This window comes from Crocodylus porosus, unplaced genomic scaffold, assembly GCF_001723895.1.
Source record: "Crocodylus porosus isolate Cpor-Errol unplaced genomic scaffold, CroPor_comp1, whole genome shotgun sequence".
Classification (NCBI taxonomy): Eukaryota; Metazoa; Chordata; order Crocodylia; family Crocodylidae; genus Crocodylus; species Crocodylus porosus.
In genome coordinates, this window is record NW_017728931.1 from 51891244 (window position 1) to 51917050 (window position 25807).

At 46.9% G+C, this 25807-nt stretch overlaps 1 pseudogene; it reads right to left on the bottom strand.

Moving 5' to 3' along the window:
- Nucleotides 1–5030: 5030 nt before the first annotated feature.
- On the bottom strand, nucleotides 5031–6193 carry LOC109315943 (annotated as a pseudogene).
- Between the last annotated feature and the right edge of the window lie 19614 nt (nucleotides 6194–25807).

A 25807-nucleotide genomic window follows, 5' to 3' on the forward strand; every position in this document is an offset into this window, starting at 1 on the left:
CTGGGGAAGTCCCTGTTCCCCCGAGCACTACCAGGAGTGACCAGGAATAACGGTCACAAGCTGGCAGAGGGTAGATTCAGACTAGACATCAGGAGGTGCTACTTCACTGTCAGGGCGGCTAGGATCAGGAACCAACTTCCAAGAGATGTGGTGCTGGTTCCTACCCTGGGGGTCTTTAAGAGGCGGCTAGATGAACACCGTGCTGGGGTCATTTGACCCCACTACTTTTTCCTGCCACGGCAGGGGGTCGGACTTGATGATCCGCTCAGGTCCCTTCCGACCCTACCAACTATGAAACTATCTCCAAAATCATTCATCCTCCTTACTCTACTTGAAAAAAGAAATTTGAGGAACAGGTAAGATTGGGATTTTATCTCCTGATGTTATGAGGTCTTGTGGTGCTTCAGAAATCTATTATTTATCTCCCCTCCTGCTGGGACCACCGACTCATCACTACACCTTCCTTTCTTCTGCTTCCTCCTCCCTCCCTGCAGCTGACCCTGCTGAGAACTGGCAATTCCTCACATACAGGTGGTACATGCCTGATACATTGGGTGGCAGCAGCAAAACTCAGAGTCTTGGATCCTAAACTCAGAATAGAAAAGTGGAGCAGGAATTTCCTGCCAGCTGGTGACTCTGCAAGGCACAGTTGTTGCAGGTCATAGAGACACACAAAGCAGAGTTAGGTAGAAGGGGATGGGCCAGAATCCCAGTGGCAATGACAGCCCTTAATAAGGGGTCACTCACCTGTTAACTCGGACGCTGCCCATGGCTCTTTTTATCATCGGGGTACCTCAGCTCACTGGGGGTAGTGGGAGTTGTACACGTGTGGCATCTCACACAGAGGAGCTCACACGGGAACAGGTGGCTCTGGGGTTCACCCCTGCTGGGCTCTGGAACCCCCCATACCTGAGACCACTTCTGGGCATGCACACTAGAAGCAAACAGAAGAAAGAAACACAAAGGAAAATCCTGTCAGTGCAACAACCAAGGGGACAGGTCCCAGGCCAGCAGAAGGGAGTATGGAAATCCCAGCTCTTTGTGGCCACTGCAGAAGGGGACCTCACCGTCTTGGTGTGTTGCCAAGCATTGGCCCAGACACACACTAGGTATGAAGGGAACAAGGGGACACATATAGTAGAGCAGTTCTCAACCTCCACCATCCTTGCAATGTACCCCAGACTCCCACCATATTTAGCTATAGAGGAAAGGGCAGTTGGGGTCAGAAAGCCCAGCAGGAGGACCCACCATTTAGTACATTTGTAAGGCACCTAGCATTAGACACGAAAATAACATAAAAGCTTACATGGAGACTAGAGATCAGCCAGTCTAAATACATCACAAACAAGGGCTAAAGGAGCTTGGGCAGACACAGTATCCTTCAGGAAAACCACCCAGCCAACGCAAGGAAAGAACACTCCCCAGTGACCACAGGACTCCTAAATCCTGCCCCGCAAACCTGCCGCGCAACAGGGAAGAAAAGTGGTGAATAGATACAAAAAAAGAAAAGTGACAAAAAGGAAGGGCCCAGGAAGAAGCCTGCTGGAATAAACAGACCTTGCAACATGCCGCCAGATCTGCCAAGGAGGGATTCTGCCAGACAACCTGCAGAAGAGGTTTCAATGGACTGAGAAAGTTATGCCCCTGACCTGGTCTTGAGTGAACCGGAGGACCAAGGAACTGTAGGATCAAGAGCCGACTTGCCCTGGCTGACCGAAGCGGCTGAGAAAGGACATGCAGGAAGGGGTGATGACTCATAGATTATGAAGGGCTTTGTATACCAATACTAATCCTAAACTGTATTCTTTGGATTACAGGCAGCCAATGCAAATTGCCGAGTGCAGGCACAATGAACTGATTCCCTCACTCCCAGCCTAAGGAGCAAGTGAACTACTGTTGCAGCCTTCAGGTCAAATACAAGAAAAGCCCTGTGAAGAGCACCTTAAAGAGCTCTTAGAGTTGGATGTGCCAATGGCATGGTGAAAGACATGGGAGATGATGTGTCAAGGTCGACATCTGAGAGAAACAGTAGCATTCTCTCAGATAAGCTGGGGTAAGGGCCAGATGTGTTCCTCATTGCAAAATGGCTCTCCAGGCTGCCAAGGTTGAGTCCGTGTTCTCACTAAGTTATGGTGGACATATTACCAGCTTAACACACATAATGCAGGGTCTTCAAAATGCCACCTCCTACTGACAAACCTCACCTGTCTCTTGCCTCTACTTCCTGCCTAACACATGCTCTAAAACTTACTATGCAGATATTTGTGAATTACATTTGTGATTCAGTGATATTTGTGATTGTGAAACATACCAGGCAGATATTTGTGAATTACAGAGAAAATGTGTCTGCTTTTTGTCATTGTAAAATGGCAGTTACATTAAGCAGAAGAGGTCTCTCGTAAAGCTGGGCTGTTCGGAACAAGGAATGCGGCTAAACGTCCTGCTTATATGAAGGGGCAGGTAGAATAATAGAGTAATAGCAAATGAGGGTTGAAAGGGACCTGAGGAGATCATCTAGTTCAACCCCCTGCTCAGAGCAGCACTAGCCCCAACTATATCATCCCAGCCAAGGCTTTGTCTAGCCAGGTCTTAAAAACCTTCAGGGATAAGATTTCACAACCTCTCTGGGTAACCTAATCCAGTGCTTTACCAGTTGCTTTTGTGAGGTCCATTTAACCCTGAAGGTTAGTGTACATGAAAGATAAGTAAGAGAATATTAACCATATGGAAATGGATTGTTCCTGGAATAAGGAACCATTACACTGTTTCCAGAAATTACTTAAAGAGCAAACATAGAAGATGATTGGATAAGGTTTATCTCACAAACACAGGCGGATCCAGGATTTTTTGATGGGGAGTATGGGAGCAGCGACCAGCACTGCATGAGGTGGCTGCACCCCAGTGTCCAGCCCCATTAGGCCCAGAACCAGCAGCAATAGGTGGGCTCCCACTCCCCATGCCTGCTTCCAGGTTGGTGGGTGACACCCAAGGAAACGGACAGGGAGGAGGAAACCGTCTGCCACCACTACTACCACTATCCTCAGCTGAGCCCAGCTTCCTGTGCAGCCCCGCTGGAGTACAGCAGGAGCAGCTCTAGAGCTCCCTGGCCCCTAGATTAGCCAGTGACAGCAGCAGCAGTGGGTGGGTGAGGAGGAGAATGGGAAGAGAAGGGTCATGCCATTGAGCATGGAGGGTGGAGGGGGATGATTCTTACCTGGTTTGGGGACTTAAGAAAAGTCCCTGGCTGTTACTCATGTGACACGGGCCAAAAGGGGAAGAGTGTAACCATACTACTCCACCCCTACCCCCAGATCTGTCCCAGAACACAAAGGGTCCTGACAGGATGAGTAAGGAAATGTCTGTATACCTGATGGCTAGAGGGCAGTCATTGGAAAGGTGCAAAGGTGCTAAGAAGAGGCACCATAAAGTAATGCAGAACTACCCAAGAGGCTGTATGGAGCCATGGAGTGGACAATGACTAAAATAGCCTCCCCAACCCTTAGGACAGAGTCAATGATCATTGCTTGGTTCTACCCTGCACACAGAACATTGTTACATTGCAACAGAAAAGGGAATAATGTGTTGTCTGAGAATTTTGTTAAATAGATTGTCTCTAATTAAGTGAACTTGCAAATTGGGTTTGCACTGTGTTCTTCACCTGACCAGCTAGTTTCAACCTGATATATCTCATCCAGATAAGAACATGGTACGGACAGTTTGACATCAGAGGCAGCTAATATATGGTCCTTTGAAGAGGATCAGGGACAGAGTGGGACCCTGAGTGTATACAATGGAGCCTTTTGATGCTCCACTGGCCATACTCCAGGTGAAGACAAGATATTGCCTATAATTCCTCTTAGTTCTCTTGAGAACAGCCACACCCAACCTCACAGGAGACAGCAGTTTCTCCACCCTCCCCTGATGGCCAAATTGCTACTGAAAAAGATCTAAAAAAGTAGGCAAGGCCTTACAGGTAAAAATGCAATTATGCAGCTGCTTATGGCTGATAGCCTAAGACCAAGGAAACAAAAGAGAAAGGCTGAGGGATGCACAGGAATGATTTCCCCTATTGTCCCTTGATGTGGTCTCTCTGGAACAGGCTAACGCATATGGACATGAGGGAAGCTTGGACTTATGTCTTTTGTTGCACCTGTTATTTGGCAAGTCAGAAAGCATGAGAGATTCAAAGTTAAGGCTGGTACAGCTACTATCCCCCTTCTTAAGAGTGCAGAGCTGCTGCCAGAGCCAAATCACATTTTCCCTTTCTACCAGGGGGGCAGAAGCAGGAAGGAAGCCATTCACAATAGCAGCAGGAAGAAAGGGACAGGACAGTGCCTCAGCTCACATCTGGATATTTAACAGTTTTATAATTAAACAGTTTCACAAAGCTGATTGATGAGGCCCCTCTCTTTCCTGGCTCCATGCATGGAGAGAGGAACCTTTTGCATCTAAGGGGCCAGACTACGGTTAACTGAGTTGGAGGGAAGAAGCAAGAGGTTATGAATAACCTTCTACCAAAGCACCCAGGATTCTTGTTCCTTACATCTCTTGAGCCATCAAGGAGAGGCCACAGAAAACAAGTGAGATGTGGAGAGCACTGTGTCTCAGCCACAACCTGCACTGGCCAGCCCTATCCAGTGAGGAGTATAGACAGATCCTGTTAAAAAAATAACACAGCCCTTTCTGGTGTGCTTCTTCCCAGCTCTTATAAATTAAATCTGTTGAGTTAACATCTGCAGGGACTCCTGGTGGTACACAGCTTCTGTGCAAATGCTTCCCAGCAGGAACTGTGTCTGGTAGCCCAAAGCCAAAAAGCACTCAGACAGGCTGTCTGGGGAGGACATGGCAAACTTACTGGTTGTCCATGTCTCTAGGACTGCACCTTTGAAGCAGAGCACCAGAGGCTAATACTGCATTAGTACACAAAATTCATATTTAATGACAATAAAAGGACTTCTATGAAGGAGTAATGGTTGTGTATTGGAAAACAAGCAATGTTCCAGCAAATGAAAGCAAGTTTTAAGTGCTGGTTCAAGGATGGGAGCAGTTGCTTCAGTCTACCCAGTCATTGCTGGGGAGCCACCTGACTGCTGTTTCATAGATCATCTTCCTTGTTCACTTCTGAAATTTTGTCAATGGATTTAAGGATATCAGCAACAAGATGCAGCAGTTCTGCTCCAGACACCAGCTGCTTGATTGATAGGTTGGCACCAACAATAATCCTGCGGAGATTCTGCAGGGCAACTTTTATGTTTTGTTTCATGGCCCCCAGGTCAGCAGACTGGCCCGCTCTCAAGTTTTCATTCTCCACCTTGCAAATCTCCAGCTCACTTTGGAGAAAGGACATTTCCTGCCTCAGCTTTCCAACATTACTTTCTGCCCTCAAAGTCCGTTGTGTCATCAACTGAAGGTTATGTTCTGCCTGATGTAGTATGGATTCCAGTCCCCGAGCCTCTCTATCTTCCTTGATTGCAGTAGCTCTCAGTCTCTTCTCCAGGCTTTTCACCATACGTGTCTGACTCTCTGAGAAATTCTGGATACTTTTGATCTTTCTTCTGAGCATGGAATTTTCCTCTTGGAGTTCTTGATAGCTCAGCTGCAGAGACGGATATTCCCTGTCTCCTATGGATTCTTCATGAAGAGCACAGTTTTCAGGTGCTTTTTCATGAGCTGTGTATGCAATACAAGGGTCACTGGCATAGGCCCATGGAACAAATACCTCATTTCCCGATGTTCTGGATGTGTTCTGATGCAAAGAATCATACGGGATGAACGCTGCCCCACTGGTAACCCTGGGCGTATGGCCTCTTTCACGTCCAGGGCAATAGTAGCTCCTGCCCCAGTTCTCCTCCTCTTCATCTGCTAAGTGGTCAGCCACCACTGGGTCTTTGTAAAATGGTTCTTGAAGGTCCAAGGACTCCTCCTCAAAGTCTAGGCAGTGTCTAGCCAGTCTCCTCATGTACATTCCACTTTTCCCTTCCTCATCTTTTGCCACGTAGCAATTCTTGGCTTTTTCAAACCCCTTCAAGGAAAATGGAGTGGGTTCATCTGTATCTTCCATGCGATCATCACTCAGGCTACTGTGGCTCTTGCCCTGACCTGGAGGAGGTGTGGGGTGATGGATGTAACTGGATAAGGATTCTTCACCATCCTCCTCATCCAGGCCTGGGGACTGTGGACAGTCCCTCTCCATCGTCTCTGGGGTGAGACGTGGTCGTGGCATTTTTGAGGTGCTGCTGGCGCTGGCAGAAATAGTGGTTCCCAAATTAGCTCCAGCATAGGTCACATCCTGTCTGTGACAAACTTGCTGACCCTGCCCACTGTTGCACCAGTCTCTGAAATAACCTGTTTGGCCTCAGCCTCTTCAGTGTGTGATGGGGGTTTACAGAAAAATCTGTACTTTAATCACCTGCATATATGTATGTGTGTCTGCATCCTTAAAAATGGAGGCAGAAATTACCTGGGTCTATGATGTCATTGGATGACTACATTTCATGCTGTGACTTCATAGCCAGGGGAGAGAGAAATGGCCAGAATAACATTTTTCAGCCAATGAGCCTAAAGCATCCAAACAACTTGTGTCAAACCTACAACAGGTCAAGTCTCCTCTGATTTCCCAAGCTCACCCCTGGGCTTCAGAGTCAGTTTCAGCACTAATGTTAAAGTTCATTAATAGGCTTGATATCCAAATGTATGCATACGAAGCACACTGAAAACTTCCGCTTGACTGACTAACTAGGCCTATTAAAGGCTTAACCAGGCTGGTCTTGGAGCTGCATGCTTCGCAGAAGGAGAGTTTATGACCCAGGAGCAGTCATCGGAGAAGGAGACTTGACGTAAAGAGAGATGGGCCACTCACTGCCATTTTTACCTCAGTCTTCAAAGGCAAGGTTAGCTCCCAGACTGCTGCACCTGATAGCACAGTTTGGGGAGAAAGTGAGCAGCCAACAGTGGTGAAAGAACAGGTTAGGGACTATTTAGAAAAGCTTGATGCTTACAAGTCCACGGGGCTAGATGGGATGCACCCAAGGATGCAGAGGGAATTAGCCAATGTGATTACAGAGCCACTGGCCATTGTCTTTGAAAACTTGTGGTGATCAGGAGAGGTCCTGGATGATTGGAAAATGGCAAATATAGTGCCCATCTTTAAGAAAGGGAAGAAGGAGGATCCAAGGAACTGCAGACCAGTCAGCCTCACCTCATTCCCTGGAAAAATTATGAAGCAGGTTGTCAAGGAATCCATTTCTAAGTGCCTGGAGGACAAAAAGGAGATTATGAACAGTCATGCCTGACCAACCTGATTGCCTTCTATGATGAGATGATCGGCTCTGTGGATGCAGAGAGAGCAGTGGATGTGATATACCTTGACTTTAACAAAGCTTTTAATACCATCTCCCACAACATTCTTGCAAGCAAGCTAAGAAGGTATGCACTAGATGAATGGACTGTAAGGTGGAGAAAAAACTGGCTGGATCATTGGGCTCAAAGGGTAGTAATCAATGGCTCAATGTCTAGTTGGCAGCCAGTATCAAGTGGAGTGCCCCAGGGGTTGGACCTGGGGCTTGTTTTGTTCAATAGCTTCATCAATGACCTGGAAGATGGGATAGAGTGCACCCTCAGCAACTTTGCAGATGACACCAAGCTGGGGGAAGTACTAGATACACTGGAGGGTAGAGCTAGGATTCAGAGAGACCTTGACAAATTGGAGGAGTGGACCGAAAGAAATCTAATGAAGTTCAATAAGGACAAATGCAAAGTTCTGCACTAAAGACGGAACAATCCCATGCACCAGTACAGGCTGGGGACCAACTGGCTACGCAGGAACTCTGCAGAAAAGCACCTGGGGGTTACAGTGGACAATAAGCTGAATATGAGCCAACAGTGTGCTGTTGATGCCAAGAAGACTAACGGCATACTGGGCTGCATTGGTAGGAGCATTGTCAGGAGACTGAGGAAAGTGACTATTACTCTCTATTCAGCACTAGTGAGGCCATATCTGGAGTATTGTGTCCAGTTTTGGGCCCCACACTATAGAAAGGATGTGGACAAATTGGAGAGTGTCCAACAGAGGGCAACAAAAATGGTGAGGGGGCTGGGGGACATGATTTGTAAGGAAAGACTGAGGGAACTGGGCTTGTTTAGTCTAGAGAAGAGAAGACTGAGGGGGGACTCAACAGCAGTCTTCAACTACCTGAAGGAGGGTTTGAAAGAGGATGGAGCTAAACTGTTCTCAGTGGTGGCAGATGACAGAACAAGGAGCACCAGTCAAGTTGCAGCAAGGGAAATTTAGGTTAGATACTAGGAAAAACTTTCTCACTAGGAGGGTAGTAGGGCACTGGAACAGGTTACCCAGAGAGGCTGTGGAATCTCCATCTTTGATGGTTTTTAAGACCCAGCTCAACAAAGCTTTGCTGTGATGATTTAGTTGGGTCTGGTCCTGCTTTGAGCAGGGGGTTGGACTATATGGCCTCCTGAGGCCCCTTCCAACCCCAATTTCCTATGATTCTATAATTGATCTAAATACAGTTGTGGTTGATCTAAATACAATTGTGGTGATGCTTCCTCTAAGGGAGAAGAGAAAGGGGCTCAGACTCCACAGGAGAACCAAGGAGAGACCAAGGTGAAAGGCTCTGGAACAGCCTCCCTGACTACCAGGGCCAACCCTGGAGCAGTGGTGCGGCAGAGTCTGATTCAGTGCCCTCCTGATTGGCAAAGGGAAGCATTAGTAATGCTCAGAGCCAGAAAACCTAGAGTTACACCAATCAGGAGACAAACTAAAATAAACCTATATGCCATTTTCACCCTGACGGGCTTCCACAAATCTCTCCTGCAGTCTGAAAGAGATGGGAACATGCAGAGAGAACAGCCAAGGGGTGGGAACAGCCATCACTCTGTGTCCAATTTGCTCTTAAACGAATGTGGCTTCAAAGCATGTCATACCCCAGGCCCTATTGCGGCCACTCCAGAGATCTCTCATAGACAGATTTCCACTGCAAAACCCCACCTGAGCCAAGCCACTTCCATCGTGATTCCCTAGGCCTTAGCAGACGTATTATTTATTTGTATTCCAGTTGTATCTATGGGCTTCAAAGGAATTCAGGGCTGCATTGTACTGGACACTGAACAAACGTACTGAATGTCCCTGGCAGTTCAGAGGGAGAAGGCAGACAAAAAGTAAAAGGGGAAACAACAGCACGGAGAAATAAAGTGACTTGCCCAGTGTTGTCCAACAGGTCTGTGGCATAGCCAGGAACAGGACCCAGGTCTCCTGACTCCTAGGTCTGTGCTTTTTCTATCAAACCAAACTTCCTCTACATGTCTGAAATCTCCCAACACACTGTTGTACTTCCTTCTTCACCATCACCAAAGTGTGGGTATGAGCAACCTACTGTGGATAATCACACCCAGCACAGATGCAAGTAAACTGAAAAGGAAAGGTCAAACCAGTTCCGCAGAGAAATCATGCTGTGTTTCATTACTAGGTGCTTTATCAATAGGCAGAATCACTGAACAACACAGTTATCCCTCGTCTGGAGGCTTAGTAGCCAGCTGACAGTGCATCACACAACAGTGAAGAAGAAGAGATGTTGGCTGAGGACAGAAACAAACTCCTCGCTCATATGAAAAGGGGCAAGGATTTTTCTGCTCCTGCACAGGGGACAGGACCTCTTTTTCAAGGTCCTATGTAAAACTCCCCCGCACAGTGTATTTACCACAGAAAGCTGCCAGCAGGGGTTCAAAGCAGTGGCTGTGAAAGAATCAAGGTGACTCATACCTGATGCTCATGAGTGAGATGGAGGCCCACGCTCTCCTAGGCCCACATACTTCTCTGCTAATGGAAGCTCATACCAAGCCTCTGAGGTCGACCATAGTTCAAAACCCTATGTTGGACATCACTTTTTTAGCGAATCCTTGTTGAACTGTGTATGGACCCCCAGCCCCTAAAAGCAAGAGCCTCTACCACATGAGCTGCTGAAGTAAGCCCAAGTGCAGCTAACCCACTGACCTTTTTGTGGGGCAAGAACATGCAGTGGGGGCAGGGGGGTGCACATCAATAAAAACCTTATGCAGTGTGTGGGGGGGGGGCAGATATCTCACTCTCCTATTACTAAAGCCATCCTTTCCATCCATAATTTCCTTCATAATCTGAATCCCTTCATCCCCTCCAACCCCACAACTCATTTTCTCCCTTCTGGACCTTATGTTTGGTAGTACCAATAACACTATAATGAATGAATCTGTGGCTCACCAAGGCCCTTCTGGTTGTTACAACACCACCTCTTCGCTGCATCTGGGTGAGCAAACTTCATACCCATAATTCACCACCATCATCCCTTGGTGCTTCCCTCACCAGAGGGCAATAACACTACAGCAATAGTAATAGCATTAATGTACACAGTTAGGTCCAGTCCCGTCTGTGCCCCATCCAACCCTGTCCTCCTACCTTTCCTGCTGCAGTGGGAGCTGTACTGGTGGTGAACTCTGGGGATGACATTCACTCACACAGAAAAGCCTAGGGGCTATTGGACCATCCCTGAAATGGTGGGGCTGGAACTTCAGAACTGCATATAAAACTCAGAGCCATCCTCCCTCTAATGTCCCAGGTTCCAGGCATGTGCCCATGCATGTATAGACTACAGCAGGCTGTAATGGTGATAACTGATTTGTATTACAGTTACATTCAGAGGCTCCAAACAGGATAAGGGCTCCCCTGTGCCAGGTGCTGTACAAACACATATGAAGACACAGCCTTGGTGCCAAAGAGCTCACAGCCTAAGAAGGAAAGTGACATATGGAAGGTGAGGGGAGGAAGCTGTAATCAACTATATACCATTTTTATATACACACTTATGCCTTTTCCTTCAATAAGTATAAATAGATCAAGTGAGTGCCAGCAATCCCCATCTGCCCCACAAGACTTAGTCACTGACCGATTTCTTCAGACGTTCCATTCTGTAGCACCCAGATAAGATTTGTATTGATGTGCCTTTGCCTGGTTTATATTTTGGGACAGGCTGAAGTTGGGGGGCTGACTTTTTTTTTTCTTTGAAGCCCTGGAGCTGGGGCTGGGTAAGATGAACACAAAACAAAATGATTTGAAGTTAAACCATTTCAGTGTGTGTGACTCAGAGCTATTCATAGCTCCCTAAAGCCAGCTGCAGCAACAGAACCAGAAGGATTCTGCCCGTATTATTATTCCAATTACCATCTGAATTAAAAGTTTGAGAAGTGATCAGCCCACATACTGAAGGGAGGGGGAAGGAGAGAGAGAGGGAGCAAGAGAGAGCAAAAGAGAGAAAGAAAACAGATTAAAATGGGATGTACACAAAGGTCCCCTGGATGACAAAGTCAGAGGGGAAGATGCACGATGATGAAGGCATCTCAGCCACCTCTGGCTTCTGCCAGCTCCCACGCCTCCCCTCCCCAACACACGCAGCCCCTGTCAACTGATGTGCTTTTTGCATGGGTCACGCAAAGATCACTGCAAGGGAACTGTATGCATCTCCCAGAACTCCCTTCATCTCTGCTCTGAGAGGAAAAGGACTATGCAGGACAGCATAGAGGCTGGGAGAGGGTCTGAGACAGGTATTAAAGCTGGTATTAACATTTTTAAGTTCTTCAGAAATGGAAAGAGAGAGAAAAAAGAGAAAGAGAAAAGGGAGTAGAGCTGGGAAAGACAGAGATTGACAATGTTTGGATGACAGAGATGGGGAAAAGATGTGATTTCTGTTCTCTCATTCATAGCCAGAAGCAATTTCCAGAGGGGTCACTGGGAGTTTTTCCACTGGCATTGCTAGACAGTGGACCAGATCCCCAGTGCACAGTGCTCATGTCATTAACAAGTTCCACCTAGGACCATCCTGAAGATGGCAACAAGGGACAAACTGCCCCAGGACATCACCCAGGCCATCAGTCAGGTCCAGAAGATGGGCAGGAAAAATCATGATAGCTTTAAAAATACCTTTAGGATCCTCTGTATTTGCTGGCTGGTTTCTGAGCTCTTAGGAGGCACCCAAATCACTATGTCAAGCTTTTTGCCACAACCATGGTTGCTAGAAACCTGAGTCTGTCACCTGATCACTTGACTCCAGGAGCTGGGACTTAATTGCAAGACTCATAATAAAAACTGCTACCCTACCCTCCCAACCTGGCTCAGAGGGAGACAACTAACTGCTGCTCAGTGGTACCATCAGATCCACATAAGTCCCTGCAAGCAAAAGAAGGTGTTGGTCCAATGTGTGGTGCCTTGGCTTGATCACTGCTTCACCCATAAAACAAAATTCAGGGTCTGGTGGTGGAAAATCTAAGTGAGGTGGTGTGGCCTGAACCAATTCCTTTATATCATTCTTCCCCACCCTCTACCCTTAAAGCAGAATAAAAATGGAATGTAGTGCTGTCCAAGAGAACTATAACACACACCAACTCTGCTCTACACATAAAGGAGCTCAGAAGAGACTGGTCACCTGTATCACAGTAGAGCCCAGAGGCACTGGTTTCTTGGTGCCAGGTGCTCTGCAGACATGTACCAGAGGCTGTGCTGGCAAATGGAATAGAAGGCTCAGTTGTAATAGGGACATCAGGCTGATAAAGAATATGAAGAACTAGAACCACCTCAGGAGTAAATCAGAATAAATCCATCAGCTTCAATTAAGCTCTGCCTGTTTACATCAAGTGAAGAACTTGACTCTATCCTTAATATATCCAGAAGCTTTCAGCAGGCTGGTCTCTTCTTGACTCTAGAAATTCCTATTTCTGTAGACCTAGCCTCTTGAAACTTAACTCATTCATTGTGGCCTGCTACACTGAAATTCCCATGGTGGCCTTTCCATAAAAACCTGTTACCAGGTGACCCTTTATTTCCATCCTCAGAGCAGTTATGTCAAGTACAAGGCTCCAGTTTGAAGTAACAAAGGTCATCTAAGGTAATCATGTCTTAGTCCATGTAATTTTGGAGGGTATGCAACTGCCTGCTGTCTTTCCTGCTAGAGTTGTGCAGCTGTGTGTTTAAGCACACTTGCAGTTATATGTAGCTGTACAGATGCATTTGGGCTCTGTTGGGGCTCAGGAGATTGCCATTCCACTGTGCCCCTCACTTGCTGGCTGACCTTCAGCCAATAACTTTATTCCCCTGTTTCTCTACCATTCTTTTTCCATCCTGTCCACACAATCTGAAAACCCTTCGGGGTAAGGGTTATCTCTCCCTTAGTGTGAACTGCACCAGGACCTGCCACAACAGAGCCCTGGTAACAGATCATTCAAAATTATAAATAATCTTTTTGGGTTATTAATTAACGATTGCACTTTTAGACCTCTGCTGCAGTCTGAGAGAGTAGGCTTTCTCTCCAGGCTGTCTGCTATTGTACTAGGGTGTATTAGATATCAGCCCAGTATGACAGGAACTACTGGCAAAAAGGATTGTAAGGAAAGCAGGCTCCCCCAATGCAAGGCCAGTGGCACTTCCATTTAGAAACAGGTCCTAGCATCGTTGTGGAACTTGTGAGATGAATATAAACTCTCCCCCACACTGTAGTGCTGCAACTGGGAAACAGGAAAGTTACTTCAGTCAATTTTCAGTGTGCATCAAACAAAAAATCAGAAGCAGTGTCACTAGGAGGCTGCAAAACCAAACATTTCTGAAGAAAGGATCCATGATTAGAAACCACTGGACCCCTACTGACCACAAGTTGCTTAGTCCAGTTAAGCAAATACAACCCAACAGTATCACAACACAGAAGAGCTGCAGTTTGCTGAGGACAAAACACATCAGTCATAAAAGCATGTGCCCTAGCTGAGGGAATGTGGCAGCTATCATTGTGTCCTTCTCCCCTTTCTGATCCACCCTATCATTATGTCCTTCTCCCCTTACTGATTCACCCTGGACATGCAGCTGCCCATGGGATTGAATGCAGCAGACACACAGGTTGAGTGCAACCAGCCCTACAGAGCAAAGGCGTCATTAAGATCTCTGTAAAAGTGAGTCCAGGCATGCTCAGGCACAGCATCATTAATACTGTAAGTGCTCCACTGTTATAAAAAGCACAGAGCCACAATGTTTGCACACATTCTTCTTGTACACCTATGATTTACCCACTGTGTTCTGGGTTATTATCATCTCTCCTGTGATTCTGGACCACATTCATATTTCCTGCATGCTTATTGCCTGCCTACCTACATCTGCCACAAGGCTCACCTGCTACTACTTCTGTGTTAGGCATAATGCTTGAGGTGACTGCTATGTTTGCAGGGAAGAAGATACATGCTGGGTCTCCACAAGCCTTTTGGGAGGATACCTGGAGGTCACAGGGACATAGGATCTCCTAGGCCATTGAGTCTCCAGCAATTAAAGGTAGCCACATGCTTTCATCCTGTTCATGATCTTACTAAGCTCTATCATGCCAGAAAACACTGTCCTGTCATACAAGACAGGATACAACCTCACAAAAACCACATCCTTGCACTGCTGCTCATATGATAAATTCATGACAGGGCAATTTTTCCTCCTAAGTTGGAGAAACTTTTGAAGCCTCTGTCTCTGTAATATTCTCCTTTACTCCAGCTGGGATGATCAAAGGGGCACCAGAAATACCAGTGGCTGTTGGACGAAGAAAAAAGGGGAAAGGACCCAGAGGGATTGATCAACTGTCAAAGTGAGGGCTGTGGCAGTTTGTGACATAACCAAATTCAGAACTGCTTGGTCATTGCCAACCGCAGTTTCAGAAGTCACCTCTCTAAATCATTATTTGTGGAAAAGGATCAACACCAAAAAGAAAAGCATTTGATTAGGTTAACTTGAGTTCATGAAAGCTTATGCTCTCTATATATCTTATCTAGTTAGTCTATAAGGTGCATCTACCCTGCCTCCAAACAAAACTCCTGCCACCGTCCTCATCTGCATGTGTGTGCGCACACACACTTGCATGCATGCACACACATGTATGTGGAGGGTCAGGGACATAAAAACATAAGAATTGACATTTACTGGGTCAGACCATCTAGCCCTGCATCCTGTCACACAGAATGGGTGCTGGAAGGGACAGTGAACAGGGTATGACCAGGATTTTTTCCACTGTTCCTCTCTCACTTTCAGCCTCCAGAATTTAAGGTCCAGGTCTAGGAAGTTCTAATTCAGAGGTTGTATCCCTAACTCCTGTGCTCAATAGCTACTGATCCCCCTTTTCTTCAAGAATTTATCTAATCCATTTTTGTAATGACACATGTAATGGCCCTGAGAAGGAATGGGAGAATGTGGGGAGGAGGTAAGCAGGGAAAAAAGAAAGAAAAAAAAAAACAAGACAGAGGGGTGGACTGGGCTGTCTGATTCCACACAGGGGGCATGAGAGAAGGCAGAGAGAGATGAGATATCTGCATAACTTCCCTCCTGAATCCAACTGACCTTTCCAGCATTAGAGCTGAGCAAACATCACAAGATCCATGGGATTGTACATGAGGAGGCTGGCTACCTGTTGCCTCTGTACTGCCTCCCATTGTCTGTGGGAATTTCATACAGAGGAGGAAGAGAAGCTGTCTTCTTCATGTCTCCACGGAGCTACTGTGTCTCTTGAGATGTTTCAGGAGAAACGCTGCCACAGAATTAAAGTGGCAGTCCAGATTCACAGCAGCAAGTCCTCACCTGGTGTCAGCTGCTAGTGCACAGCTGCCCTGTTCTGCAGCCATGGAGAATGTGCTTTCTAAACACTGAGACTGTTCAGCTTGTGTGCAGGAGTCACTGCCCCTCTGCCTTTTGCTGCCCTTCTTCCTTCTTTCAGCCCTCTTGGAACTGACAGTGATGACAATGCCTTTTCAAATGAGTGTTATTCCAAACTACAAACTATATTGCAGTAATCCCTGGCAGCTCCAGTCAGGGTCAGGGTATCGCCATACTAGGTACTATATAATCACATCATACACACGCCATCTACTCCAGGGACCCTGCAACCCTATAAATAAGTTTCTCATCAGATTAAGTTGTTTTGTCAAATCCAAAACATTTTGCAGAGACAGGCTGATGCCAAAAAGGTTTTCAGCAGGAAGACAGGAGGGTTTCTGAAGTGCAGGGCTGTTTGGTAATTTCTGATGAGGCAGAGAGGGGAGATTTAACTCCATAAGAAGCAAGGGCAAACTCCCATTTGAGTTCATTGGGGTCACAATTTCACCCATAGAGCTAAGGCCAGAAATAACTGCAGTGATCATCTCTGATCCTAGAATTTCAGCCAGTGACAGGACCAATAATTTATAGTTGAACTAAAGCATTTCTGTTGATTTGAAGCCATCCAGTGGTGGAGAAGCCACCATATGCCTGGCAAGGTATTTCACTAGTTAATTACAGTCTCTGGTTAAAAAATATGTCTTGCTTCTGTTTTGAATTTGTCTAGCTCTAACACCCAGCTGTTAGATTTGCTCTGTTTGTGTGTGCTAGGTTAAAAAGCCCTCCAACACTTATAAACATGCACAAGCCATGCTTTCAGACGATACTAACTCAACCTGCTGTCAGACAATTTTGCAGTGCTGTGAAGGATGGCAAGATTGATTCAATCAACTTTTACCATTCACAGAAAATCAGTGTTAGTAGGAGGCTGGGATGCTGCATATTTATGAATAAGGGATTGATTGTCAGGACACAAGTAGTCAACTATTGATCATAAGCTGCTCTGTTCAATTAAACCTGCACAACTAAATCATGTCACAACACCGAAAAGTTAAAACTAGCTGAATGCCAATGATAATTAACTAATCTAGACCACATATGCAGTCTAGCCCCTGAGCATAGGATTCACAGTCAGATATCAATTAGAGCTTCCTTCTCCCTTTTCCTAGTAGTTTCCACATACCACCACTGAAATGTAGCTGTCTAATGTGGTATGCAACAAGCATTCTGTACCTGTAACCCTGTTCAACGTAGCCATAGATGGAAAGCAAGAAATTATTTCTCCAAGTGAAGCCACAGAGGTCTGGAGGGGGGAATTTGTAGTAGTTTACCAAAATAGTTAGCCGGCTTGGGAGTGGATCAGCACAGGGTGCATAGCAGGAGGGAGCTCCCAGGATGGGATACTGTAGGAGCTGTGGGCTAAAACTAAGGATCCTGGACAGGGCAGTTGAAGAACCTGGTGACAAAACAAAGCTGAAGTGCATTATCAAAGGGGGTGAGGGGGCAGTGGGGTGCGCTCCCTGTGCCAATAACCCCTTGCTTTCCTGAGCACTGCAGCACCTCTCCAATTCTAAAGCAATGTTTTCATTTTTAAAAGCGCTGTTTTCCATGCAAACTCATTCTGTGACTGTCACAGGTGGGGCTTGGGGCCTGTGCCAGTCCCAAAATTGAAACAACAGATTGTTCCAGTCAATTTTGACACCCAGAAGAGAGAGGAGAGGGTGTGGGAAAGGTGGAAAAAGAAAAAGGTAGAAACAGGAGAAGGAGAGAGAACTCCACTCCCTCCTCGCCAAATCAACTCCCTCCTACTTGGCCTTTCCATCCCCTTCCTCTCCATCTCCTCCCTTTTCTCCTCATCTCTCATCCCCACCAGGAATACTCCTTCTGTAATGTATGTGTTCTTCCTATAGTTATTATCATTGTCAACAGCTACAAACAATAGGTCATGTGTTCTGATGATTCATTCCTTCTGGAGGTGCCATTTCCACTCACTCATTAACAAAGGGGGCACAATTCAATTCCTTCTTGACACCTAAATTCACCCGTAACACCCTGCCCTCCCCACCCACCACTTCCTGAGGAACACTTTTTACAGACCAGATCCTCATATCCCAATGGACTTCAGAAGAGCAGATATCCCTATCCTTTGTTCACTGTTAGCACACACAGTTCCCTTACCATGCTCCCATGTCCTCTTGCTCCCAACATACTGGCGTGATGAGTTAGTCACTATAACTGATGGAAACAAAAAGAACCTAATCCCTGTGTCTGTACAGCAGTCCATATCTGTGGCTCCTAGATGTTATACTAATCTGTTGTTGTTATTATTATTATTATTATTATTAGAAAAATAAGACTACACTAATCCTTTAGACAGGAAGTTAAGGAACAGAAGTTTGCACAAGTGCTGAGAGGAATGGATCCTTGGCGGAAATTTCCTGACTGTCCACCGTCAGCTTCTTCTTGCTGCAAGCAGGGATCTTGTCAGTAGGGACTGTAAGAAGCCAAGAACCTACAAAGCGCCATACTGGGTCAGACCAATGGTACGCCTAGGCCACTATCCTGTTTCTGACAGTGGCAAGTAGAAGAAGAAGAGTATATGAATGGGGCATGTCTAGAGCAATGCATTCCCTGTCAACCATAATTGGATGGAAGGGAGCTACATACTTAAGGACTCTATTAGCCTGTTGAAGATCATTTTCAAGATCCTGTCTCAGCCACACCTCTTCTGCATGAACAAACTGCCCCTCTTTCTGTGTGCATGGGCTCAAACAAGTGCATCTAACCTTTCTCTCATTCGCTCTGGGAAACAATAGAGATGACTAATGGACACAAAGGACAGTTGAGTATCACCATTGCTGTTCCTGGATGCTTTCAGGAACTGGCCCTGATTCTCTCCATCTCAGACTACGTGGGACACCCATTTTTACATCCATTATAGACTGACTCCCTTCCCCTCCTCCAGCCATTCATAGATTGATGTTCATTTGAGAGAGCAAGAATACAACCCATTTTGGTCACACAACCAAAAATTAACCAGTGAGAATTTAAGAACAAATTCTGTCTACGTTACACCCTGTACCAGAGCCGTGTTTGATAGCATGAGCAAATCCTAGATGGAAACTATTCTGTTTCCTTCCTCCCATTGAAGCAAGGACTCCTTTGGATTGGAGGCATCAGTTTCACTCCACTGTTGGCTTGACCACCAACGGAGCTGCACCCCAAAGATTACAAGATGGTGGCTTTCCCAGCTATATGTCACCCACTTCAATACATATTTACAGCCACATATTGCTCTTATGCAAGAAGTTGCACTCGAGTCACCGTAAACTCACTAATGTCAATGGAACTGCTCAGCGAGGTAAGGTTAGTGGGATTTGTCTCTATAGCAGCTGGTCTTTGCACAGGTTTTGTACCACTACATCTATATCCACTGCAAAACTGATTGTTGGATCACTGCAATCTTTACTGCAGAAGCAGCTGTTCCAAATGACACTGAACCTATTTGGTAAACTTACAGGAATAAGCCTTTTTATATACATATACCTGCATCCTAACTAGTAGGGGCTGTACTGCTTTAACAGTTTCTACAGACACAGCTATAGCAGCACAAAACCAGTCCATGGAGCAGCCCTTGGATGGCTCCCCTTCTGCCTGGGACCATGAACTACCAACGCTTCCTGGGGATGTTAAAATGGACAGATCTAATAAGCCTGGTCACATCTTATCACCACCAAGTGGGGTGGGGTGATGTAGTCTCTGGCAATGGGATACTTCAGCCTCCTTGCAGAGAAAGCCCCACAGTGCAGATGTGCTGTCCTTCATGTGCAGGAGGCATTTCCAGGGTCAGAGTGACACCCAGGAGTGCACATCTGACCTGCCCATTCCACTCCTTCACACTGAGGGATGCATTACATAGGCAGACAGAGGAAGGAGACCATGCAAAGATTTCCCCTGGTATTTGGCTCCTGAGCTCCGTTGAAGAAATGCAAAAGCCTGAAGCCTGAGGATACATTTCTGCCAGTGAGATCAGCTAAACAGACAACCGATGACCTAGAAGGGGTTGAACAGAGGGGAGAGGGGCATCGATTGCTGATTCTGACAGGCTCTGCACAGAGAGGGAGAACTAACGTGTCTGTCTCAAGCCCTGATGTCCCCAACCCCTTGAGAATGGGTGCAAGGTTTTCAACTCCTTCATCCTTTCTAGACTTGGTGAGGAAGGTGGGTTGGAAAGGCATACATCAAGAGGGGCTGGTGTGAACTGTTGGGGGAGACAGAAGATGAAGGGGAAACAAAAACCGGCCACAAAAAGGGCAGAAGCCGACCAAATGCTTGAAACTAAAAATAAATAAATAAAGAAAAGTTACACAAAAGTAATCAAAGACAGCATGCCAGGGCAAAAGGAGGGAAGTTTGTGGCTTTACAAATAAGTGCGTGCGTGTGTGTGTGTGTGTGTGTGTGTGTGTGTGTGTGTGAGAGAGAGATTGCAATTTTCCATAAATACACACACACATATAGGCACTTTTCTATATACATGTATACACACGTGTGTACACACACCTTATTACTCACAAGTGCAGGCACATACACACATATAGGCATGCATCTCTAAATGCAGCCATTCAAATACAGTTTTCAAAGCAAATTCATTTGAAATTATGCATTATTATTGCCACACCAAACACATCATCATCATGAGAAAACATCTTCCCTTACCTTAACCCTGTTTGTAGTGACTCCCTGTTTGAGTCCTGAAGAAGCAAAATCAGGAGAAAGGAAAAGAGGGAGATTTCTCCATCCCAGCATGAAATAAGTCAGCTCTCCTGGCTCTCAGGAGCCTGGGGTGTCTCTCTCTTCTTTTAGGTCTCTTTCCGTCCTCTCTGTTGGCTATTTTTTCAAGCAGCTACTTCTTCCTCCTCCTGAGAATAGTCTCTGGCTTGCTCTTTTCCTAACTTTCCCTCATTCATCTCAGTCTCTCCCTCTTTGTCTCTGTATCTCCCTCTTTTTAGCATTTTTTGTGTTCAGGAGTTTCCATCCTTCAGGAGCTTTTGTCTATGTTTGCAGCTCGGGGATGAGTTATTGGACTGGTTTCTCCCTTCTGCTTGTTTCTCCCCCTCTCTTTCTTTATTTGTCTGTGCCTGTTCTTTCCCCTCCTCCCTCAGTTTGTCTGTATTTCACAATTTCTCTGGTGTTTCTATCACTCTTTCTTCCACTCTCTTTCTTCCTCTCTCTTCCCCTTCCTCTCCCTCTCTCCCTCTGCGATCACTGTGCAGTCTATAGCTAAGAAGTCAGTTACTCTGTGGTAGAATCCAACAGCTTTCCCCTACTTTAGCCCATCCTTGCATGTGATCTCAGATACACACTGCAGATGCAGCAATGGGGAGATGAGAGTGCAACCAAAAGCAATGGAAACGGGAACGTATGCAGCTGGCGCTGTGACACCCCAGGCATGATCACATGGAGAATGGTGGCCAGCAGAGGCTTGCCACGGAGTCCGTTCCAGGAAGTGCGGCAATCCTGGTCCATTTTTTTCCTCCTCCCAGGTACTGCACCCAAAGTCCCCTCCCAGGAGGTACAGACAACCGCCTCTAATTCACTAACCACCACACTTTTCCAGAACCTTCTCCACAGGTGCCAAGTGATGTCACCATCTTGGTTTCATCCTCACTGGATTTGAAGCAGCCCTCAACATGGAGGTGGCCCTGCTATCCATTTCCAAAGGGCGTTCTCGTCAGGTGCCACCTATGAGTCCCACACAAAAAAAGTGCATGGAGTTATGTCAGGGCCTCGAGAGATGCTGTTGAACTAACCCGCTGAGAGTTGCAGCCTGGACACCTCTCTCCTGGTGTCACTTCCTTGTAGTGTCTCAGTTATTTTTAACAGGTCTATTCCTTTAGTGAGAACAGGGTTTTGCGTGAGAGGGAAGCACAGTGGGCTGCCCTAGTTTGGTATCAGAATAAGGTAGCAAGACTCCCTTTAACAACTGGGACAGAGAAGTTCCTGAGCATTTTGGTAGGGTGTCAATTAGCAAAGCAACAGGTCCCCTATGTGGACTTGCTCTGTGGACACATTTAGACCCTTGTGTGAGGCCTCTCTCACCCCATCCTGAGAGGGAAGCTAGCTACTTCTGCACTTTGCATGCACTAAAAGGGGAGTTTGTATGGTGTAGCTTGTGCACTGCAAATTCACACCAAAGCAAGCTACTCACAGATTCCCTGGATAGATGGGCCTGGAGTGCTTGTAAGGTACTGACCATTGGGGTGTCCAGGGCCCTGTCCTTGGGTGGTTATGGTCCTCACTGAGCCAATGGTTGCCAAGGCTTTTCACAACCTGGGTCACATCCTAATAAAGATGTCCTGATGACCACTGACATTCCTCAATCATAGAGCCCAGATCAGTACCCCTCCCATGGATGATCAAATAACATCTCTGTGACACGCAATCATGTATCTCGAAAAGTCACATCAGGAAAGCATGGGGGGTAGCTTCTTTCAGTGTGCCACTGAAGAGAATAACTAGCACCATGCGACCACACAACCCACCATCAAGTGCTCCACAGAGCACAGCTCAAGAAGTACTCAGGTAGGAGACCTGCAAGCAATCTCAGGTGCTGCAGAAAGTGGTATTCAGTGTGGGGCACTTCTTCCTCTGAGTCAGTACCAAAATGCTCCCAGTAGAGTGCTGAGAGGCTGCCATACAGCTGTAAGCACTATCTCCCCCATGAGACGCAATATAAAGCCAGGACCCTGGTTATCTGTGATCAGAAAGGTCCCATGATGCTTCTCCTAAGATCTCCAGGTGATGTGCTGGCCAATTTCCAGTCCATATAACTGTATTTTACCACCTATTGTTCCCTCCAGAGTTTCAGTTACAGAGGGCAGCTTCTTCCGTCAGCAAATGGTTGTGTTGTTATGCACTGCTCCATCTCAAAGATGGTATCATGCCAGCACCACCGAGGATGGCATACAGGGTACCTTGGGATTCTTCAAGAAATTCATGGCAGAATTTAAAGGTGCACTGTGGCTCCTTTAATCTTGAAGGTTCCCCCACGCTCTCCTCCCCCTGCCACTCACTCCTGATCATCAGGGAGGCAAAATCTGCGGTTTTAAATGTGGTGCTGTTTTTGCCTCCTGCCACTGATTGGCTGAGAGACCTTGGATGGACCTACTGTTTGCTGCTGAATGGTGGGGAGGCAAAAATGGTACAAAATTTAATACCATGGTTTTAGCTTCTCTGCTAATTAGGAAGGAGCGGCAGGGTCCTCCAATAATCAGCAGTTGGGAGGGGGGAGGAAGGCAAGGGGCGAGGTGTGTGTTGGGGTACATGCAAGATTAAAGGAGCCACCATGCACTCTATTTCCACCATGAATTAGGTAGGTCTCTATTCAAGAGGAAAGGTGCTAGCAAATAAAGGGTGAGAACATTTTGATGACCAAGGCTGCCTTTTCTCATAATGACTCTTTATTGGAGGGTGCCTCACCCTGATACAAAACCAGCCCTTCTGATAAGAAACAAAGGCCATGCAGAAAGCAAGGCACTGGAGTGGACTGAAGACACATGGGCTCTTTTCTTGACTCTGCCAGTGATTCCCCACAAGGGCTCTTCATCCCTTTGGGCTACAAGTCCCCATCTGTAATACAAGAACATTTCCCAACCTCACTGAAATGTCCAGAGAATAAACTCAGGAGGTTACTATAGTAGGTGGGCAAAAAAATACCCATGTAGAATGAGAGGGCACCACGGTCTAGGGGAGGAGGGTTACAGGGGACTATGAGTCTACTCCTCTGCCTCCCTGCACATGACTCACCCCAAAATCCTGATTGGGAATGATGGGTACAGAAGGAATTGGCCACAGGGAGATAACTCTTCTCTCTCATCGTTCCAACAAATGGCTAGATATGCCTCCTGTACAACACAGGTACCATTCTCCCTAGACTTCTCATAATGGGACAGAGAGACTCTCAACAGGTGGGGATGTTATGTGAGTGTTTTCTTTTGAGAACGTGGAACCTTAGTCATGCCTCTATTTAGATACTTGACTTCCCTCTCACCGTCTGACCATCTCCAGCCAAGGTCAGCTGTACCCAAGTTGCCCGTTGTGAGTTGGCTGGTTAAGGCAGCAGGATGGCTAACAACTCCCCACCCCCGCCACTCTCCACCAGCCGCTTTCTTTAATAAGCAGCATAGAATATTTTAGCACCTATGGAAAAACCACCACAGACGGTGGTGGCAGCCGTTGCCAGGGAGACGCTCCCAAAAATAGCCCCAATCCGCCAACCTTTCCTGCTGCTGCTGTGGGGATGGGGGAAGCAAAGGGAGGGAGGAAAGGTAGGAGCTCCCTGGAACGTGAGCTAACTCACGCCCTGTCCCAAGCTGAATTTAGCAGCCATTTGTGTGAAATGGCCTCTGAGTCTGGGTGACCAAGCTCAACATACCATGGCCCAAATTGTTAGAGGTGCCATCTGAAGTCAATAGGAGCTGTGGGTGTCCTGCACCCATAAAAACCTAGGCCTTGAGTTGAGCACCCAAAATTTTGGCCTCAAACAGCAGCAGGCTGGCCTGTCCAAGTGGCCTGCTCTATGCTATGAAGATTCTCCATCATGCTTCCCTCTCCTCTGCCCATAGGCTCTCCTGCCCTGGCCTGTTCCCTCAGAACATGTCATGGTAGTGCCAGTGGTCTCCCAGAATTGGAGCATGGCATTTTCTGGGGCAATGGCAGCCTGGGGGATGGAGGCATCCAGAACAGGATATGGGAGAGAGGAAAAGGTGCCCAAAAGCTCTGAGTTCTCATCTCTACTCCCTCTACTAATGAATGAGTAACATTGTCTTTGTTCAATACCAGCTGATATCAGCTCCTGCTCCAGAAAGCAGTGATAGATGAGGTCCACACCTATCACATACCCAAGCTGCAGCCTGCCTCCACTCTCCATTCCCTCTAGTTGGAGAGCAAGTCAACCAGCTCAGTCATCCTGCTGCAGTGAGTAAAAAGGCTCCCTTCAGGCTTAGGTCAGCATGCAATGATAACAACAGCCTGGTATGTGCTGATCTGCTTGCTGGGGCCTGAATCTGGACAAGATGGGATTTTTTTTTTTAATTGAATTTGTATCCAAGGCCAAATTAGCCAAAACTAATTCCAAATCCAAGAGTCCAAAACCATAAGTGGCCCTACTACTAGCCAACATCCTCCACCCACACCTGGGGCTTCAGATGTTTCCAAAACCTTTGGCAGGCATCCTACTCACAGGCCCAAGCCCAGAGGCTTGGTGTTTGGATGCCCCTGAGTTTTGCTTGCCCTTAGCCATAAGGCCCTCGGAGCAGGTACTGAACCACGCCAGAAGAGCAGTTCTCCTGTGAAGTGGTTCAGGAAAACTGTCTTCTTGGACACATCTACCCCAGATCCTCCATGTTCTAGTGTCTGCAGGCATAGGAAATGGGTGGCCAAAGGGCACGGGGCAGCACGTTAGTGCAAGCTCATTTCAAAAGGGGCGACTCCCCTTGGCTGGCTCAGGTGTTCACAGTGGAGTCTGAAAGGATGATTGGCAAGTCCCATTTCTCCCCATCTCAAAGCGGATCAGCTTCAGCAGGCCCTGTGCACTTCTTTCAGCTCTGGGAGCTCTGGGGTGGGTTGGCTGAGAAGGTCTCCCCGACCACTCAGCCAGCACGTGGTAGGAGCTCTCCAGGGACTGTGTAGGATGGACTGGGCTTCATTCTGTGCACAAGAAGTTTGCAGCCCACAGGAAAATGGAAATCACTGGTTTAGTGGGCAGATGTCACCTCCCTGACAGCCCCACACAGGCAGCAGGGTGCTCACTGGGGAAGGCCCAGCAGTCTTGTCAGGACTGTGAGACAGAAAACAGATGTTTTAGGTGACAAGACTCGATGGTCACCTTGCTGGGGTCACCTAACTGCCTGTTGTCTTTCCTCCTTGGTGCAGGGGGCTGGACCCAATGATCTTTCAAGATCCCTTCCGGCCTTACAATCTCCAAATCTCTGAATCTATGAGATATTTCTTCCCCTCCTATGACCCTGCATTACCTCACAAAATGGTGAAGGGAGGGAAAGGGCCTGTGGTGGAAAACCAGTCTTGTCAAAGTTACTGCCGCCTACCCTTGGGGAGGGGAAAAGGCCCCTAAAACCTTGGAAATGGAGAGAAAATAAACTT